We start from the raw sequence: 20,588 nt of genomic DNA, 5'->3' as shown, positions 1-20,588 counted from the left end.
AGTTAAGATGATTAATACAATCACTGTATTAAAAACATAATAAAATTTGGTGCATTGAGTAATAATATATTTATATAGAGTAATAGCACTAATCATATCCAAAGTTTACAAAACCCAAGTGGTCTATAAATTTTCTTTAATTATCTAAATTGTTATTTCTAAAATATTTATTTCAAATTAAGATACCACTTAATAACTGTTCTAATTGAGATACTTTCTCATTTAAGTAACTGAAAGGTCTAGTTCAAACTGGTTTGAAAAATAAATAAATTCATTCTCTTACACAACAGTAAATCCAGAAATATGGCAGGTTGATTCAGGAACCCAACAATGCCATCAAGCATTCAGGTTCTTTACATTTTTTTCTTTCTTCATTGATGCATTTGTTTTGCCCTCGAGCTCAATATCCTCATGGACAAAAGGTGACCCCCTACTGCAATTTCAAGCATCTATTCCAGACAGGACAAATATCAAGAGCTGACATATGTATGCCTTCTCACCAATGTCCCCTTCCCAAGTGTAAAGGAAGTTTTTCTACCCCACCTCCCTCCAGTTCTGTCATTTCATATAATTGACTCTGACTGGGACAAGGAACAAGTGCCCCCTCCATAAACAATCACTGACAAGGGGAATAGAAACACTGTGACTAATAGCTCAGCCTAATCCAAATTTCTTATTAGAAATGAACTGCCTTCCCCTTGAGGCAGGAGATAGATGGGCCCCAGGCCAAGCAGCTGGAGTTAGTCCCCTATAGACAGATACTCGAAGATGAAGATAGGAGAGGCTGAGCCCTGCCCAGATAAAAGATAAGAGACCACATATTTCTCATTCTCTAAGTCAAGGAGACCTTCCCAATTAAAAAGCTCCTTGGAGGTCAAAAGAGGAGTGATGTAAAGCTACCCACAGGCCTCTTTGCTGGAATCCATCTTGCGTCCACACATGGGAGGATCCTGAGATGTACCAAACACGGACTCAGAACCAGGCAAATCAAAATGACTGGCCAGGGCTTCCCTGGTGGCGCAGTGGTTGAGAGTCCGCCTGCCGATGCAGGGGACACAGGTTCGTGCCCCGGTCCGGGAAGATCCCACATGCCGCGGAGCGGCTGGGCCCGTGAGCCATGGCCGCTGAGCCTGCGCGTCCGGAGCCTGTGCTCCGCAACGGGAGAGGCCACAACAGTGAGAGGCCCGCGTACCGCAAAAAAAAACCGAAAAACAACTGCACTACTCTAGGAAATTTCATTTTTCGAAATTAATCATAAATTTCCTAGTCTACCTAATTTAAGCAATTAAGCCTATGATAAATTCACGTTATAAATTTAGTAGCAGTTCTTCCTTTAAAAAGAATTAAAGACAATGTTGGCAATATAATAAATCTTACTTGTTTGCCATAAAGAATTTTAAAGGCTTTTCTCCTAGACATCCAGAGTCACAATGATATAAAACAGAAATAATAATTCACAAAATTTCAAAACAATACCTATTCTTATTATAAAGCATTGTTACTTTATAGATCTGAAATTTCAATAGACTTTTGCCATTTCAGATGGCATTTAGATAATTTCAAATACAATTCATTTACTCAAATATTTCTCTTTAACAGTTCTCTCAAACTGTATTTTGCTAAACTACACTGCATAAGTAGCTTCTAACTAATTATATACTCAGTTACTATATGCAGCATAGAGATAAACTGCTTTGGAATTAACTCAGTTATACAATTGTTCTTTACAATAAGCCAAATTTCTCTATATTTATGTGTACTACCAGCAACAATCTACATTTAAGTACATTTTTAAGATTATAATAGTGCATATCCTCAAGGAGGTAGTAGGAAAGTTTTACCATCAGCCAAAGTTCCATATTTTTTATGGAGTTCTTCAAAAGCAGACAAAAATTAAATAGATTATGAGAATAACATGCACATTGACCTTTAAAAACACTTTACAAAGTACTCTGTCTTCTTAAGTAAAACTCCTATCGGTACTTACCAAGCTATGTTTTAACTCACCCAAGTGGAAATCTGGGTAAATTAACCTATTTGCTGTTAAAATTTTACTGGCACTCTTGATGGTTGTAAACAGCTATAAGAGAAATCAAAAAGCTAAAATCAAGTTCATTCTCTTATATCAACTGTTAATTACCCCAAACTGGAGATTTCTGCCACAGCACAGATGGTTCTGTTTGCTTTTTAGCCAAAATGCTGTCTAAAATCACTATTACAAACTAAGTGAGAAGTAGAGCTTAGTTATCATTTGATGAAATATTACATAACTGTTTTAAAAGATTATACATCCAATCCTTAATGATTCCTTTAGTAGGTTACTTGTGCTCTGTATTTCCTTCTACCAAACCTCTCAACTAGCTGTGTTTTGGTCATTTGAATGGCTATCATCACTTCTACAAGAAAGTGGATTAAAGACTGAGCCCAAATCATTCAATCTGCTCTTGGTTAACAGCTCTGTCAAAGTTTATGTTCCCTGAAATTCTTGGAGGACTTGTGGTTGAAGTATCAGGGAACAGATCAACTGTAACATCCGATAATCATAAGAAAAAGCTATACAATACCAGGAAAACACTACATTTACACACAATTCTCACTTCACAGAACCTTATAAACTTAGCAGTAGTAGCCACATTCCAAGCAGTGAATTTACCTTCTGACAGTAGTTAACTGCACATTTGCCTGTGTTCTACTTAAGAAAGGTAGAAAAGGCTTCCATGATTATGTCACCATCAGAGCCATTAACCAAGAACGATGATACCAGATATTTTCCATTATTTTTCTCATCCTTTACAGGTATAAGTAAAAGCATGAAACTCCTTTAAAATTTGGAAAAAAAAAAAAAAGTCAAGAATCTCTAGCAAGAGTTATCTGGAAAAGATTTTAAACTAATTGTTAAAATATCAATTAATTGAAGTTGCTTTTTCTTACGAAAAATATACCTAGCACAAATAGAGAAACATCAAAGAATACATGTCATAATTCTCTGTACATATATATACATACAAACATATATATGGGAAAGGGATTATTTATCCAAGGCTTGGAAGTTTCTAAGATATATTCTGAATCTCCTCTTCAGAAGGCATGTGATGAAGATTATATGTGGTGTATTTATATAATGTTAATAGCAAGAAACAAACATGAAATAAAGATGGCTATTACTATCTAGATATTGTCTAGTAGGTGCACCCTGAAAAATATATACAGTGTTATTTAAAACTCTTTTAAAAAGTCATATTGAGACTTCCTGGTGGCGCAGTGGTTAAGAATCCGCCTGCCAATGCACGGGACATGGGTTCGATCCCTGGTCCGGGAAGATCCCACATGCCGCGGAGCAACTACGCCCGTGCGCCACAACTACTAAGCTTGTGCTCTAGAGTCCGCGAGCCACAACTACTAAGCCCTCGTGCCACAACTACTGAGCCCTCGTGCCACAACTGCTGAAGCCTGCGCGCCTAGAGCCTGTGCTCTGCAACAAGAGAAGCCACTGCAATGAGAAGCCCGCGCACCGCAACGAAGAGTAGCCCCCGCTTGCTGCAACTAGAGAAAGCCCGCGCACAGCAACGAAGACCCAACGTGTTCAAAAAAATAAAAAAAGGCATATTAATCTTTGCAATCACAATTGTTACATAAATTAACTCACTTATTCATATTATGTGAGCAAATTAAAGCAGTCTTTCCAAAACTATCATTAAGTATACAATATTGAATGATGAAACTAATTCCAAATTTACTATAATTATACCATTTCAGTGGTAAACAGAAAATTTGTACTTATTCTCCTGCTCAGTATTTGAGTCAATTACCTGTTTTCTGATGAAAAATAATCATGCACTATAAGTATCGTTAGAGTGGCTAAAAACATTTTCTTAGCATAAAACAAATACAAAACTAGCAAATAACAGAGCCTAAAAAGAGTATAAGAACTGTTTTCTAAGCCTAACTCCGCAACAGTGACTTTTAGCGATTGTCTTTAAAAATAAAGGGCTGATTTCAATTTCATATCCTCACTGGAAGCAAAGCAATTTCTCTGCTCAAAGTTTATACTATTTTTCCTCTTCAATTTGAATATATTTAAGCTCCCATAGGAACAAGTTTAACTTTCCTGATCTCTAAATGCATTAAGACAAACACTATTAGATCCACCAGCCTCTAACATGTTTAGGGACCAGGGCTCACGGCAGTCATGCAGTTGGGTCCTGTAACTACTTTTGAATCCATTATTATATCCGAATAAAATAACTTTTTTTGTTCTTTAGAGGTTTTACAAAACAAATCACAGTTTTTCAGAACGAACCACAAAGTATACTGCTAAGTAAAATTTAAATTTAAATTATCTAATATTCAGCAAGGAGAGTAAGATTTTAAAAATGTTAAGTTTAAAATCAAAAGCAAAACTGGTTATTTTACAGTAAAATTACCCTATTACATCCTTGAACATTCACTTGTTCTTTGATTATTCAAAAAAGTGCTGGTCGTGTTAAGATGACCATAAATTCAACTGCAATCTTCCTTATACTCCCACTTTTTATAGATTCACTATTAATGATAAGGTGAAGTCTAAAAATAAAAGTTATGATTAAGTATTTTACCAAAAGATCTTATCCTTTAATATATCCATATTTATTCTGTATTCTTTCTCTAATACACTAACCTCTTCACCTGAAAAATAGTTAAGTTACACATCCAAGAGTATGATACAGTACATTGAACTATAAAAATAGGTAGTTTATTTTACTAATTGATGTGTCAAACTAAAAATTAAATATTTCACAATTATCATGCATGTATCAATAGTTTAAAAGTTCATACATTACAGATAGCAATATAGATAATAAATTATATGTTGATAAAACATTTAAGAAGTAAAATAACCCACACAAATCACAGTGCTGAAAAGTTCAGAGCTGGGATTTAAATCCAAGCTTGATGTTTCCTCAGACATAAAAAGTATGCAACAAATATTGGTTGAATCAATTAATGAATGGCTCCTAAATCTACCCTCTAAACTTTTAAGGAAACTGTTGTGGCCATTGGGAAAAGAAAGTTTGTTTGTACATCATAAATGTATTTCAGTCTCTCAAGTGTTATTTCCGAGAAGGGAGCCAAATTCTGCAAATATATTTGGTAACTTCTCATAAAGGCAAAATTGAGCTGGTCTTAAAAAAATAACTGGTCCTTGAGTATAAATATAAACCAAAATAAAAAAGTCAATGAATTTGCTGATTGTTCTTTGCTGTTTGAGAGAATGACTCAGCTTTAGTCATAAAATCTCACCCAATATTTTCAAAAACATAAAATTTATGATTAAACTAAAGCTATGATTAAAAGGCACAGTAGTAATTTTTATAAATTAAATAGGTATGTCACTATTACATTTGTATTTTAGGTATAAATATTCCAATTTACCCCTACAAATCTCAATAGAATCAACCGAGACAGAAGCCCTATGACCTTTATATCTAAAAACGTATTAACATAATTTCATCTCTTTAAAGCTTACTGTAGGCTTGTAATTATGCAAAGGAAAGTTCTTTATTTTGCAAGTGGAAAAACTGAAATCATAGACAGGGAAAACACATTGCCAAGGGTGATTCATAAAGTCAATCTCAGAGAGTAGGCTGATATTCACAATCCCAAACTCACCAATCCAGAGGAAATACCATATTAGTGTTTTTTACTATTCAACCCCCAAACCCACAACAGTAGACCAACCTTCCTGAAAAAAAAATAGAGGAAACATGAGCAATTTTAACACAGAAAAGAAGGGTCCTAATTGCAGATAAGACTCTCAGTTCCTGGCTAGTCCAGAACTTGGAAGCAGCGGGGCCTTAACGTATTGGGCCAATGTGTGAAATACTGAGATCACACCAACTTCTACTCCTTCAGGTGAAAGAGCAAGTTCTATTATCGGGATCACTTTTGACAAACACAAGGAAGACATTTGGACACATTTTCCACTTTAATTTCATGACCCACTTTTGTGCCATTTGAGAATACCTAATTGAATTATTCGATTTAGGTGGAAAATCACCTGCTCAAAACCCAAGTCTTCAGTTCTTACTGGCTGTGAAAACAAAGGTCAAGGTCAAGGGCTTGAAGTTGCAGCAAGCCTAGTCCAAGTTGAGGAGACAACAAAGTGTGGGTATTTGCAAAGTATGATCTCACAAAAAGCACCAGGCCCCCAGCTATTCCACTGCAACACTGATAGGGAATGGTCAGACATCCCTCCTAGACCGCTTCTTTCACTCTCCTCTGTCACATCCCACTGCACTCTATGCTTAGCTTATTTTTTTTGCCAAGAATACTGATCTTAGTCACCTTAAAATTCTCACTGCAAAAGAAACCCCTTGTTTAAACCCAAGTACAACCAACAGCTCCTTTCCAATTATCCCCAGCAACTTCCCCAGTCCCTTTTATGTTTGGCTACTGAGCTCAGTCTAGTTTGGCTGCCGGCCAGGTTCCTCTCTTCTTTCCTTGTCAGTGGTAAAAACTTGGAAAACAGTCCTGGACAGCTCAAGGAGACCTTTTAATTATGCAGTGGGGCAGTACCTTAGTCTGTCTGCTGTTTCCAGCAAGGCTTGTAGTCGCCAGCGACTGCACTCTCCCAATTGGTGGGTTTTCTAGCAAGGTTACTTGTTTATTTGGGGAAGGAGGGAAAGACTGGCAGAAAAAGGGGCGATTTGCAAATCTGAAAAATGCCCAACTCCTCTCAGAGTTTCCTACCTCCTCACATTCATTCTGTCTCATTACTGCCCTCCTTTACCACCTTATCACCCACTTGGCATCAAAGACACAAAATCATCAGTGTCCGGGTCTCCTTGTAGTCCTAGAAATTAACAAGGAGAGTCACGACTGGAACACTCTCCAAAAACTTTTATTCTCAAGTGCTGATGCAAGATATATATATATATATATAGTTTTTTAAAGCAGGTCCCAAAATAAACTTACTAAATTCTTCCTAATTGCATTATACTTTGTTAAACTTGCAGACTGAAATAGTGCATGTAAATGTCTGATTGCCAGTGGAAATAAGGCGAGCTCAGTCGGGAAAACTGCTAGGACTCAGGAAGGGATACCTTGACCGACACCCGCACTTATTCGGGGTTTGCCCAAGGTACTAAGTGCGCACGCCAAGCCCAACACCAGCTACGTCTTCCTTACTCTACCCTGGCAAGCTAGTTCCAGCTGCAGCGCCCAGCTTCCTGTTCAAGTTCCATTCAACATCGTAAACACATTCCAAGAAAACCAGCCTGCCCCGAGTTCCCTCCCGCACACAGGGAACTCTGAGCGGCGGCCCCAGGAGCCACAGGGAAGAACCGATCGCGCTGGGTTCTGATCCGTGCAGTGAATCAGCCCCCCGGGCTGGTGGACCCGGGCGAGCGAGCTCGGCAACGGGACCGAGAGCCCAGGGTCTCAAGCACCCCGCAGAGCCGTGCGCCTCTCTAAGGTAGCGCCCGCCAGAAGGAACTACTCGACCCACCCAGCCACAGGGTAACCATGTGGGCGCCGCCCCTGAGTTTGGGCCCTCCCAGCCCTGGGTTTTAAAGAATCCACGGCCCGGCCTCGGAGCTTCGCGCCTCCCCGCCCCCCATGCCCACACTCCCTCCCGGAGCCAACAAAAGGGAGGTTACGCTGGAAGAAGTTTTGCTCCTGGGTAGCCTCGCTGTGACCCGGAGATGACTTGCCTGCTCAGTCCCGTCTGGTCCGCACACCCTCAGCCGTCCTGATCCACCCGCGCCCCACCGCCCCCTCCAGCTCCTAACCACCGGCCCCGGCTCCCCGGACCAAAGTTACCACAAAGGGCTCCAGGAGTCCGGAGACCAATGCGTCCCCGACCTCGGGGGGCTCCCCATCATCCCTGCAGCACTGCCACGGCAGTAGTCAACAGGTCTCAGCCTCCTTTCTTGCTGGACGACTTCCTGAGCCTTTCAGTGTCTTAATTTTTGCAACCTGCCCAGCGGCGGTAGTGGCGGCAAGCAGCCCCGCGCCCTCCGTCCCCGGCACCCGGCCGGGGCTGACCACCGCCCGCCGCCTCTCAGGATGTCAGTTTAAAAGAGACTGCACGCTACCTGGCGGGACGCTGGGCTTGCAGCCAGGGAAGCCCACAGATAAACCGCGGTCTCTCCGTACCTTACTGACTGATGCAGTCGGGTCAGGCTCCGGGCAGGGACATGGAGAGCCGCCGCGTCCTCGGAGCCTGGCGAACTCCGCTCCGGCGCAGCCCGGGCGCCGTTTCCGTGGCCGAGAGGGAAAGTTTCTCTACGTCAACAGCGAGCTGGACTCGGGACCCTCCGGCTCCGGTCCCCTCCCTCTACGCGCTCTCGGCCCCCTCCCTCCTCTTCCTAATCGGCTGAAGCCAAAACTGGCGCTAGCTGGCGGCTGAGGCTCGAGGCTCGGGACTCCGGGTCGCTCCCGGCTGGGAACGCGGGGCTCCCCCTCTCGGCCAAAAGGAAACTCTCCCAGACTCGGCTGGCGCACTTGGGGCGATCTCCTTGGACACTTCCAAACGGGACGCCTGGGTTCCAGCTCGCTGACTTTCTTCGGTCTCTGATGCTCGTCTCCTATGGGCCCTCTGGGCTATATGGCGTCGGCACGCAGGACCCAGGGGGAGAGTGGAATGTGAGAGAAACTCGACCGGAGAAGACGAGGCCTTACCTTACCCGGTTCTTAGCCGGCACGGGAGCCAAAACACAGTTCTCCCCACCCCCACTCCTCGTCCCCCGCTGCGTTTCCTTTTGAACCTCCTCCCTGAAGCACCGGATCGGGACTATTCGCCTTCCCTTGTCTCTCTGTGTTTCCGCACACAATTTCAAAACACTTCTGCTGCTTAACAAGAAAAAAAAAAAAAAAGTGTCCAAGGAAGCACACACACGAGTAGCACATACCTTCTTTACAGCCTTTATCAAGAAAGCACTGACACAGTTTTTGCTGTGTCTCTGGCCGCACCTCTACACTTTTTTAATTTATTTTTCCTCAGTTTTTTAAAACTTACTGAATCTCTGCACTTTATTATGCCTTACAAGAAAAAAAAAAAGAAAGGAAAGAAAACAGAAAACTGCCTCCACCACCAGGTCATGCTCATTTGCTCCATTCAGATATTAACCTCAGAATTCAGGACATCTACGTGGGGTTCGAGGGAAAACATAACAAACCATCCTTACTGACACAGTAAACTTCTGTGTGGGAAGAAGGACAAGAAGGAGGGATATCCTCGTTTAAGCGATTCTTTGAGGATGAGAGGACATTTACTCAAATCTTTTGAGATGCTGCTCAGAATTTAGTTCACTAAATTTTTCATTTGAACCTGAAAATAGATGGAGAAAGGAAAAAAAGCATTTTTGCAAGGCTAACAAATATAATATGTTATGGTGGAATCCAGGGCTTAGAATCAGACTATTCATATTCCTTTCCAGGCTCCGTACTTACTCATTCTGTGCCCTAGGACGCTGGACACAATTACAGCTGCCAAAAGGAATTGTATAATAGAACTCACAGAGTCACAGTCACATTTACAGGAATTAGACTAGAGTAGTGTCAAGCACAGACAAGGTACTCAATAAATATTTGGTTCTTACATCCCACTATTTTTCACTGTAACTAGAGGATGGTACTAGAAATTTCCCCAAAAGACCTTATTAACTGAACCAGTTTTCTTCTCCCTAATGCTTTTTCCATTAAAAAAGATACAACATCACAATTTTTGAAATGAAAACTAAGTTTAGGGATTACCCAGCTCTAGCCAAACTCCCTTACTTTAAATACAAGGCAACTGAAGTCCAAGAATCTTAATTGACTTTCCCCAAATCTCATTGTTAGGAGGTGCTAAAGCTAGGACCAGAAATCAGGCCTCTTCATACGTGGACAGAATCCTCTTTTAACTATGTTTCCACTTTATCATAACAGGCAAGCACACAGTAAAATACTTACATTGGAAATATTAATCATAGGACAATGCTAGTTGCTTCTTCTGTAAATAACCTTTAAATGATTAATTTTCAAACAACCACTAAAAAATAAATGATGCCATTTAGGTGATCACTTAATATTCAAATGATTATAAAAATAAATCAAATGATAGCCCATAGTACTTAGGAATAAGGAGGTTGACCAGATGACCAAACCCATGCTTACATTATATAATTATAAATATATGGGTGTGTTCTTTTAACACAATATTTAAAACTTTGAATAGAGAACTCTAGGCTCCCAAGGATACACCAACAAATCACTAGGATCTGTGGACCTCACTTCGAGAAACACTAGTTTAGTCTTCAATACGCTGCAGCTCCACTTGAATAAGCAGATCATAAGAATAAATGAGGCTACAGAAATCAAGCATTACAAGCTCCATTGTTTACATTAATGGAAAATCTCAAAACATGTACTTATTTCTTATTCATTTGCCTCTGATATCTTTAAGGAGAAGTTTTTCTAAACCTTTTCTCACCTTACTCAATGTTGAAAGTTACTTGGACTTTTATACAATTCCCAGGTTCTCAGAGATAAAACCCTATACCTTCCTTATGAGTAGGGGTTCTCTACTACACCAGCCTCCCCCTGAATTAGCCACTAAAATAATTTCTTGAAGGCATTTCATAGACTTCTCTTTAGAGTTCTATGCTCCCTTTCCATGAGACTTGGAAGTTGCCAAAAAGAGAAAAAATTATAACTATAAAGTATATCCATCATGGATGGATGAATGGGGTGCATGAATCCCCATAACTGTCTTTTTCTAATCATTACACAGAGGGCTAAAGCTTACTAATTTTTATATTTCTTCCCAACATTTAAAATCTCTAAACTTGCTATTGCTCTATAATTTTTATAACCTGACTTTTGATATGAACTGCTATTTATGAAATGGCTTAGAGGTATAAAAATCTCAAAGATGTCAGAATGGAGTTTTTAAAAACACTAAAATCAGATAGAACAAGATTTAAAATCAGATCTGTAAGCATGACCCAGGAACTGAGGAAGGGAGATGCCAAGGAGAAAGGCTGCAGAGGCTCTGGCAGGGCATTACCATTAGACTATGTCTAATTTGCTACTGATAGCAAATACTCAGATTTCCATTTGAAAAGTCTTCACATTCATCATAGGAACATATGGACTGTGATGGAGACTCAGCAGCCTCCTAATATTTTTAAATTAATTTTCTGGCTCAGGCCAGTTTCAAGTTTCTCTTACTTGAACTAAAAGAACCTTGACTAAGATGGACAACTACCTATTATTTATGTTGAGAATAACATTTTATTGCTGATTATTACAAAAATATATAAAAACATGCTATCATATTGGTTGTTTAGCTCTATATTACTGCAAACCCATCAGTTAAAGTATTTAACAACTTTTTAAAAAGGAAATAAAAACCAAAATGGAATTCCAAATCTCAGTCATGTCCATTGAATTCCCAAGGGGACCTGGGTTCCAGAGTTAAAATGTGTTACATTTTTCTTTCTATCTTCCATCATTTTATCTTTCAGTCTATTTTGGTCCCCCTGATTAAGAACATGAAACATACTCATTGCAAAAAAAAAAAAAAAAAGAATAGGGACAATACAAAAAAGAAATAAACATCACCTGTGTTCCCACCATCAAGAGTACCCATTGCTAATATTTGCTCCATACCCTCCAAGTATTGTTGAAGTCTCTGAGAGAATCTCCAATAAATAACATTTCTTCTCTATGCTTAGGTTGAGAATAAATTGAGAAATAAAACAAAAGTTTAAAATAAAAGCTCAAGTATTACCTGTAGTATTGACAGAGACCTGGTTTGAATTGGTAAATCTAAAAATGAACAACCAAAATAACATTCTCAGTCACTGTAGTTTCCAGGCTCCCTATCTGGGAGGAGCCAGTGTCTGAAAAAGGAGTTGAATTCTGTTTTCTGAGATCCATTCCTTGGAGGGATAGAGAGGGAGGGAGGGAGGAAGAGAGAGAGGGTGTAGTTGAACTCTGCATTCCCAATAATTCTTCCCAGGTTTATTCCTAAATGTATGTATCACATATGTCACAACACCTCTCCAAGGGCAAAAGAGTAAAGACCCAGAAAAGATATTTTAGCATGGAAATCAAGAGTAGAGAAAAAGTCATTATCCAGTACATACAGCCACTTACATTTTTCTTTTGTTTTTTTCACAAGGAAGTATACTGTACATACTTTCTACTTCCTAACAATATACGAGTATATTGTGGGCTTTTCCCTGACCAGTGTTTATTGACAATTTGTATGCTATTATAAACAAAGAAATTAAGGACATCTGTGCACATACTTTTGTACACCATCTGTACATATTTTGCCTGTCCCTTGCCAATTATTTCATTAGGACAAATATCTAGCGGTATATTCTCAAGGTTAGGGCACAGACTTCTTTCATTATTGTTTTGAAAAAAATCTGAAGTTACAGAAAAGTTGCAGGTAGAGTACAAATAATTATTTTTTTCTGAACCATTTGAGTATAACCTACCAACACTATACCCCATCCTGCCCAATTTTGTATACTTCCTATAAACACAGACCTCTCCATAAAGAAGGTAAACCATCAAAAATCAGGACATTAACACTCATACATTTCTACACCTACCTCTCAGGTCCCATTCAAGTTTTTTCAATTATCCCTATTATTTCCTTTATATAAACAGGGTTCAGTTTGAGATCACATGATACAAGTATTTAGTTACTATGTCTCTTTGATTATCATGGCATTAGTACTTTTGAGAATTGCTCTATAGTTATACTGCAAAATGTCCTTTAATTTACCATGTTAGATTCAGGTTATGAATCTTTGGCTGGTAAACCATGGAAGTACAATACTATATTTTTAAAAATTCTAACAAGCTGCATCCAGTTTTGAATTGTCCCATTACTGATGATCTTCACTTGATTAAGATGATGGTATTGTCAGGCTTCTCTGTAATGTTAATCCCTTTTCCTTTGTAATTGGTAGGCATTTTCTGGGGAGGTACTTTTAAACTATGTAAGTATTTCATTTCTCATCAAACTTCTAATTTTTCATTTATTTATTTATGTTAGCATAGACATATGGTTTGCTCAAACTCAAACTCTTATCTGTTTCTATCGTGATTTATTTTGACATTCAAATTATCTCCCATTTGCTTCAGATTTCAAGCTGACTTCTGTGTTCTTTGCAAAGTTTCCATCATTTAGGAGCACTTTATCACTTTTGAGCACAAAAAGGTGTTCAAGTCTCATCTTGTATTTTCCCAACCCCAGCCCTGGAATCAGCCATATCTCCAAAGAAGCCAATCCCTTTTACTGAAGGCTGGTGTTTAGAAGATGAGTTCCAGGTGCAATGTCATTGCTATTAGGTTTTTGCTTTAACTTAGGTCCTCTCAATGGCCAAAGCAAAGGAATATATGCACATATTTCTTTTTTTCTTCCTTCCTTCCTTCCTTCCCTCTCTCTCTCTCTGTCTCTCTCTTTCTCTTTCTTTCATTTTGAAAGCCATGAGTTCATACACTTGCCTTCAATTCCAGTCCAATTCCACTTTCCATTTTTGTAACTCCATTCTCCTCCAATGAAAATATGGCTTCCACTCCCATTATTCTTATTATGTTTTCTTATTTAATCAGTGTCCTTGTATAAAACCAATCTCTCATGTCTGTCACAGCCCCCTCCCCCGTATGGCCAGGCCACTCCTCTTTAGGAGCATCTTCATCATTCTGCTCAGGGGCCAACAACTCAAGATGACAGCTTTCTTGTGCTTCCTCACCTGCCTATGGCTCCAGCACACCGTCCAGGCTGCCTTCTGAGTCCATTTCCTCCGCATCTGGCTTAGGCTCCAAGTCATCACAGGAGGCTGATCGTCCACTGAGACACCATTTTCACCACACTCGGGCTTCCTGGCCTCTTTCTGGGCCACTGCAATCCCCCAATTCAGGTACTAATGCAAAAGTTTACCTCACTTGCCCCTCCTAATATTGCCAAACTAATTCTGGAAACTTGATAAAAATGCGTACTCCCATGAACAATATATAGGGTAGTGCCATGTCTTCAATAGGCATTGCTTGTATTTTATTTATTACTTACGTTATCCATGTAGTTAGTAAGGAAAGCTAGGTGTGGATTGGCTGTGTGAAGCATGCTTCTCCATGTTTGGCACATCATCATCCTGTAAGTTCCCACAGGTCCCTCTCAATGTTATTATTATTTATTTATTTATTTATTTTTGGCTGTGTTGGATCTTCATTGCTGCGCGTGGGCTTTCTCTAGTTGCAGCAAGAGGAGGCTACTCTTCGTTGTGGTGCACAGGCTTCTCATTGCGGTGGCTTCTCTTGTGGTGGAGCAAGGGCTCTAGGCGTGTGGGCTTCAGTAGTTGTGGCACACGGGATTAGTTGCTCCGTGGCATGTGGGATTTTCTCAGACTAGGTCTCGAACCCATGTCCCCTGCATTGGCAGGTGGATTCTTAACCACTGCGCCACCAGGGAAGTCCCCCCCTCAATGTTATTTAATGAAGCACTTTTATTCCCACTTTCTCCCATTCACTTATCCAACACAAATACTCATTCTAATGTATTTAATGTGTATCTTTTTTCGTTTTTATATGTATTCTTGAATTAAAAATAATTCTAAATATTTATTTTTATTTTTTTTCTTTTTGTGGTACGCGGGCCTCTCACTGTTGTGGCCTCTCCCGTTGCGGAGCACAGGCTCTGGACGCGCAGGCTCAGCAGCCATGGCTCACGGGCCCAGCCGCTCCGCGACGTGTGGGATCTTCCCGGACCGGGGCACGAACCCGTGTCCCCTGCATCGGCAGGCGGACTCTCAACCACTGCGCCACCAGGGAAGCCCTTCATTTTTAATGTATGTAAGTGCTATTGTGTAAACTATGCCATCTTGGTTGTTACTTTTTTTATCCGGACACTCTTAACTTTTCAAATAATCTAAGTGAAAATTCAGCTCAATCATTGTTTTAATTTTTATTACTTTCACTGTTAATAAAGCTGAACATATTTTCATACAGTTAGGAGGCATTTATATTTTCTTTTATGAATTGGCTATTTATGTATATATTTTTCCTATTTTTCTTTTTTCCCTATGGATTTGTATATTTTTATTTTTCCTTACTCATCTTTAAGTGTTCTTTAACAAATGTACTAATCTCTAGAAAAAAACTAAAGTATTTGTTTCTTTAAACTTAATTTTAAATAATTAGATTATTGTGGGGGGTTTTTTCTTCTTTGGATTGCATATAATTTCTATGTAGTCTTTTATGATTTCTGGGTTCTTTGGTAATGCTTATAAAGACATTCTACTCTAACTAATCACCTATATTTTCTTCTAGCATTTTGTAGTTTTACTTTTTGCTTTTTCTTTCCAATTTAGTTTGATGAAATCTAAGGTAAGGTTTTTGTCCTTTTTTTCTTTTTTCAGGATAATTACCTAAGTGTCCAACACCATTTACTGAATGATCCATTCTTTCCCCAGTTATCTTGGAAGTAATCCTTATCATATATTAATTTAGTTATAGGGTCTGTTTATGAACTTCCAGATGTGATAAAACAGTATACACAATGCAGTAGGACTCCCCCCAAAAAAGGCATAATGCAGACTGAAATCCAACCAGGCGCCCCTTCCAGCCGTGCCAGTGAAGCTTATCCATGAGTCTGAGAAAGGGGTGTCTTTTCTAACTACAAAGTCGTCCTCAGCTTCTAGCCAAGTACCTGCAGAACTTCCTTGGAAGGGTGGTCAGGGTTTCTCTAATTTGCACAAAGATACCATGTGGGCTAGCAGCAGCCCTTTCCCATTTATCTTTCAGTTATTCCTGCAATAAAACAATATTAACTACCTCAGCCTATAATTGTTTAAAATATCTGTTGGTTAAGTTTCCCCTTAAGTATTTCACCTTCAAAACTTTCATCACTATTCTCTCAAGTTTATTTTTCCAAATGAACTTTGGAATAATTCTGTTAAGTGTCTTTATCACATATTCTTCTTTCCTACCTTTGACCCCCAAACTCTTTCATTACAATGTTAAACTTATATATCCATATACTTGAATCACTTCATTATTCAATTTTTTCTTCTGATCCTGAAACAGAAGATGCATTTCCAACTTGAAAAGAGTTAACTTCTGCACCCATTCATATCGTATCTTTACCTTCCAGCCCATTACATTGCCACTTGTTGGGTTCCTTGTTTACTGCCAAGAATGAAAAGGCCATTATTCTACAGGAACTACAGAACACAAACACTTGGAATGCCACAGCCCTACTTTACAGTAGAAACGAAGGAAAACACAGATCTTAATCCAGGTCAGGTTTCAACTTCTAGTTCTAGCTCACATGCACCTGAACCTGTAGTGAGTGTCTTATGTGGAAACGAGTCATGATCAAAAGAAAAAAACTTGGACCTACTTCATGGAAAGGCCTGGCCTCATGACCAGGAGTGGTCTCCTGAGATGTGCTCTCCTGCCCCAGCATTTGCAGGCCTGGAAAGTTTGCTCAAAGCAGTTTTATTTGCACAAAAAACTGCTGAGTTCAGAAGATATTTTGTCCATGTGAAGACTCACATACTTAAAATACAAGAAATAGAACAAACAAATTATTGCAAATAGAATTAGGTTTTTTTTTTTCAGTAAGCCTGGAAACAAATAATACATTCTAGATTGTCTAAAAAAATGATTTTGGGCACACGAAAACTTCTTATTTGAAAATTTGTTTTGTGGTCTTTCACTAGAATGCTAATTTCTGAAATGCCCTTCAAAATTCTATATCAGAATTTACCCAGACCGGATGATAGGGCTTGACAGTAAAGCAAAACAAAGCAAGGCACCTATATGCTTGAACTTGGCATGATGTGATTTGGGAAAATGTCATCATTTCGCTTTAAAATGTGAAGGGGGCGTTGGCTCCTATCACAATCTAACAACAAAACACTGAGTCTCTTTTTCATTACAGGGGTAAAATAATTCTAACAGTGGCTCTTCTGGAAAAGGCAATCTGTGGCATGAATTGCTAGAACACAGACTTGTCATGTTGGTTCCGTGTCAACAGTCTCTCCCACCCAGCAACCTGAGAATTCCCATAGATAAAGTGCTGTCAGTTCAATGGAAATTGGCTTTTTTTCAACGGGTATAATTGTGCAAGCCCATTGTTCAATTTCAAAAAAATGAAGGCCTCCAGAAGCAATTTCAAAATCACACAAATCTTTCACATATAATGATAGTGTAGGCAAGGATCATCCATTTTCCACATAAAAATAAATTGCTAAAAGCTTTAAGATGAACACCACTATCTATAAATATAATGTTCTGTTTGAAAATATATACATTGTACAAGTGAAGAATATAATAAAATATTTAAGGAAATTAAATTGGTTGTTTTTGAAAATTTTGTGTACTGTACCATGGACTTAGGGGAGAATTAATGAAGTATAAGTGAATGATTACATGAATTCATCTCATAAGACAGTGTTTAAGATTTGAAAGCAGCTTTCACAGCTTAAATTCTATTTACTGAATTAAGTTTCAGATATTTCTTATAAATGTAAACTTTTGGGCTGTTGATTTTTGAAGGGAAAAGGATAGCATAGAGTTTTAATGCATGAGCTTTGGAGTAACAGTCATGGGTTCAAATATGTGCTGTGTCACTTACTGGCTATAGAGTCTTGGGCAAGTAACTTCCCCTCCTTTAAATTAGTTTCCTCACTTCTGAAACAGAGTTGCTGTCAAAATTACTAGGGTTAGTAAATGTAAAGCATTTAGCATAGTCTTGCAAGTAAATATAAAACATTTGATAGTTGTACAAGGAAACATGTAAAGCTATTCAAACTTTTGATATGTTTATGGGAGTTTGTCTTGAAACTTAATCAATGTGGGCCAAAATAAAAGGAAAATAATAGCTTTGGCTAAAAAATCAAACTTCCCTGGTGGTGCAGTGGTTAAGGATCCTCCTGCTAATGCAGTGGACATGGGTTCCAGCCCTGGTTCGGGAAGATCCCACATGCCAGGGAGCAACTAAGCCTGTGCACCACAACTATTGAGCTTGCGGTCTAGAGCCCACGAGCTACAACTACTGAGCCCAAGTACCGCAACTACTGAAGCCCTTGTACCTATAGCCCATGTTCCGCAACAAGAGAATCCACTGCGATGAGAAGCCTGCACACTGCAGCGAAGAGTAGCTCCTTCTCGCAGCAATTAGAGAAAGCCCGTGCGCAGCAATGAAGACCCAACTTAGCCAAAAACAAATTAATTAATTAATTAATTTATTTAATTTATTAAAAAAAAGAAATTTGGGGAGTAATAGGTACAAACTATTCTGTATAATATAAATAAGCTACAAGGATATATTGTACAACTCAGGGAATATAGCCAATATTTTATAACTATAAATGGAATATAACCTTTAAAAATTGTAAATCTCTGTGTAGTACACCTGAAACTTATATAATATTGTACATCAACTATACCTCAATTAAAAACAAGAAATTTATTTACATAGTTAAAAAATTTATTGAGATATAATGTTATATGTCAATTAGTTCCAGGTGTACAACATAATGATTTGTTATACGTATGTATTTTTTTTCCTGAGCAATCTATTTGAGCTTTTTATCTTATTTTATTTTATTTTTTTAACTTTTTATTTTATATAACAGTATAGTTGATTAACAGCGTTGCATTAGGTTCAGGTATACAGCAAAATGATTCAGTTATACTATATGTATGTATTTTTATTTTTGTTTATTTTTTGCCCTTTAACTCTTTTTTTTACATCTTTATTGGAGTATAATTGCTTTACAGTGGTGTGTTAGGTTCTGCTGCATAACAAAGTGAATCAGTTATACATATATCCCCATATCTCTTCCCATTTGTGCCTTCCTCCCACCCTCCTTACCCCACCCCTCTAGGTCGTCACAAAGTATCAAGCTGATCTCCCTGTGCTATGCAGCTGCTTCCCACTAGCTATCTCTTTTACATTTGGTAGTATATATATGCCAATGCTACTCTCTTACTTCGTCCCAGCTTACCCTTTACCCTCTCCGTGTCCTCAAGTCCATTCTCTACATCTGCGTCTGCATCTTGTATGTAATTTAAAATGACCACCACAGTAAGTCTTGTTAACATTCGTCACCAACATACTTACAATTTTTTCCTTGGGATGAGAACTTTTAAGATCTACTCTTGTAGCAACTTTCATATATACAATACTGTATTACTAACTATAGTCAATAATACTGTACATTACATTCCCAGTACTTATTTTATATCTGGAAGTTTAAACTGATGGTCAAAAGATGCCAAGTTCCAGTTGTGTATTTACTTTAATCTTTTAAACCATCAGTAACATTTATTCAGATATTGCCAGTTTCTCTACCAATGTGCCTTTTCTGTTCCAGAATCTCACACAGCATTTATGTCTCCTCAGTCTCCCCTAATCTGTGATAGTTCCTTGCTCTTTCCTTGTCTTTCATGACCTTGATTATTTTGAAGAGTAATGGTTGAGTATTTTGCAGAATGTCCCTCAAATTAAGTTTGTCTGCTGTTTTCTCATAGTCATACTGGGGTCATGAGTAATTGGGAAGATACCACATAGGTGAATTGTAGTCATCGTATCATCACGGAGGTACATGACACTGACATGAGTTCACACTGGTCATGTAAACTTGGTTAAGGTAGTGTCCAACAGGTTTCTCCACTGTAAAGTTACTCTTTTTCTCTTTGTAACTAATAAATATTTGGGGGGAGATACTTTGAAACTATTTAAGTATCCTATTTCTCCTTAAACTTCTGCCCAATAATTTTAACAGGCACTGATGGATCTTGCCTGCAGCAATTATTACTGTAGTTTTCTAATAGTGATTTTTCTTTTCCTCACAATTTTTGCAATTATTGATTGGGATTCTTTTGTAAGGAAGTGTGGTTCTTCTGCCTCATATAAGTCACCATTTGACTGAGTTTGGTTAGAATCTTAAAACATTGTTCAAAGAACTGCAGTAAATGTACTGCTAGGGGGGAGGAATGATGGAGGACAGATCTGCTCCAGGAGTTCTATCACCATTCATGCAGCATTCAGAATTGAGTACCTCTAATGCCAGTCACTTAGCTGGTGCAGGAGAAATGGCAATGAATAAGCACATTCTCTGCCCTTAAGGAATTCACAGTCTAATAGAGGGAAACTCATGTAATAAATAAATGCAGGTTAGGCACTGAAATAGAAATACACTCCTTAGTATTAGGGGCAGGATGTGCTAACAATTTAGAAACCAGGCATGTTGTCAAAATGTGAGCTGAGTTTTGAAAGATGATTGGGTGTGCAGAAGGCAGGCAAGATGGAGAAAGGGGTTCTCTGCAGAGAGAATTGCATGATCGAAGGCTGAGAAGCTGAAATAGAAAGATAAATACAAGGAAGTTCAAAAAGATTTGTGTGTTAGTAAGTATTCAGTGACAGTCTTGAATTTATCTTGTAAATCTCTGTGATGGGGGCTACTCAAAGTCTTATAATGTAGTGTTTTTGTTTTAGAAAATGCACTCTGTGACCATTTAGAAAAGATATTGAAGCTGTGTAAAACTTTAAGTAGGGAGGTCAATTAAGGGACTTGAGTTCCTTTTTTATAAAA

At 38.6% G+C, this 20,588-nt stretch overlaps 1 protein-coding gene across 7 annotated transcripts in view; it reads right to left on the bottom strand.

Annotated features, from left to right (window-relative positions):
* Window positions 1–9,118, bottom strand: part of GULP1 (GULP PTB domain containing engulfment adaptor 1) — a 266,852-nt gene extending 257,734 nt beyond the window's left edge. For 6 of the 7 annotated variants that reach the window (XM_079924619.1, XM_079924612.1, XM_079924615.1 and 3 more), the window contains exon 1: window positions 8,137–9,118. The gene's annotated coding sequence lies outside the window, so the exon portion shown is untranslated. The remainder of the gene's footprint in view (window positions 1–8,136) is intronic. The other variant, XM_079924614.1, reaches the window with a different exon arrangement.
* Window positions 9,119–20,588: the final 11,470 nt, after the last annotated feature.

Source organism: Stenella coeruleoalba (assembly GCF_951394435.1).
Source record: "Stenella coeruleoalba genome assembly, chromosome: 6".
Lineage (NCBI taxonomy): Eukaryota > Metazoa > Chordata > Mammalia > Artiodactyla > Delphinidae > Stenella > Stenella coeruleoalba.
Note: the sequence above shows the minus strand (reverse complement) of the source record. Positions and strands in the feature narration are given on the sequence as shown.